The sequence below is a fragment of the Acyrthosiphon pisum genome, unplaced genomic scaffold, assembly GCF_005508785.2.
Source record: "Acyrthosiphon pisum isolate AL4f unplaced genomic scaffold, pea_aphid_22Mar2018_4r6ur Scaffold_21169;HRSCAF=23212, whole genome shotgun sequence".
Lineage (NCBI taxonomy): Eukaryota > Metazoa > Arthropoda > Insecta > Hemiptera > Aphididae > Acyrthosiphon > Acyrthosiphon pisum.
The window spans coordinates 48,827-50,458 of NW_021770606.1; positions in this window are offsets into that span (position 1 = coordinate 48,827).

Consider the following 1,632-nt stretch of genomic DNA (forward strand, 5'->3'; position numbering starts at 1 on the left):
GATGTGGTAATCCTGTCATAAATATAATCATTGCCTGTTTTTTCGTTGGTTTTGACTATTTGTGCCTCTGTCTTTGTAAACCTACAGTGCTAGCCTCACACAATTTATAATATAGTTCTTCGATCCTAGCCGCAAATTTCGCTACGCTTTCCCCTTCGATCATGCGTGCTGTATTTAATGTCATAGATAGAGCCCTTTCCGAAACTTTAGGTTCAAATGCTCCCTCTAATATCGATTTTATTGCCGCCCATGTTCCCAAATTACGGTATTTCGTAACCTCTAAAGCACTCCCTGTTAATTTCGAATGTATTATTTTTAATAATATTGGTTTATCATTCTCCGAAATATCTTTAAGTGCGATTTCACAAATGTTTATAAATTCGGCTACATCTTTTTTCCTTGTGCAAACTGGTATCATTGAAATTGCTTTATCAAGATCCATTTTTATTATTTGTTTTTTCACTATTTGTTCTAATTGGATATGTACCACCCCTGGATCCGATCTAGAACCTGATCTACCCGGTAATTTATTTCCCTCTATTTTTTGTGGAGTTAGAATTTTACCTAACCCTTCCGTTTGACTAGTAGTTCTTAAAAAATTCTTCCTAACAATGGCTATACTACTGTCTCTTATCTCAGTATTTTCTACAAATTCCTCTTTTATCAAACTTTTTACTACTACTGATTCACTTTTATTTTTATTTATTAACTTTTTATTTACCACTTGTTCTACTGAACTCTCTTCACTATCTGAATTATCTGATTCCGTATTCATAAATACCTTATATTCATTAACATTATTAACATTTACTCTTATTTATATCTTTAAATTAATTATTTATTCATTTATTATATATATTTATTCTCGTACGTATTTATTTACGTATATCGCGTCGTATTATAGCACGCGTTTACACACACACACACACACACTGTACGCTCGTATTTTTTATTCTCCGTGCCGTAGTGTATATTCACTAACACACTCTCACTATATAGCGGTGATACGTATTTTACACAGTTTTTATAAACTATTACGACTTTTGTTCGTCGCCGCGATCTTTTTACGAGTAAAAACGCGTTTGAATATTATTAAACTATTACTGGGTAGCTAGGCCAGCAATCTTATAACAATATTCAACTGCTTATTTTTTTTTTTTTAATTTAAACGAATTTAATATTTTTAACGACTTTAATTTATCACACAAAAATTATTATTTTTAATATATCTTATTACTATACTTATTCTAGGCTAGCCCTACAATTACTTTTTTTTTTCACAAATTTGACGTCAACTATTTTTATTCAATAAGGTCCTTTACTGCCTTTTAATTCAAAACAAAATCTATTTTCATCAATATATCAACTTATTTCTCTTTCAACAATTATTTATCATTCAATTTAATTCAATTCAATTACCTTTATTTCAATTCAACATTTATTCATCAATTATTCACTTTTATTTCATCTCAAAATGTATTCATCAAATATTTCAATATATCATTCAATTGCTACGCGCGTGCATTTATTTTCAGATCAGCCTATACCGCTGTCTATCACTATTTATTCTTAATAATCACTATTTATCATTAGATCAGTCCCTTGCTGTCTATTCACCATAAAAAATCTTAG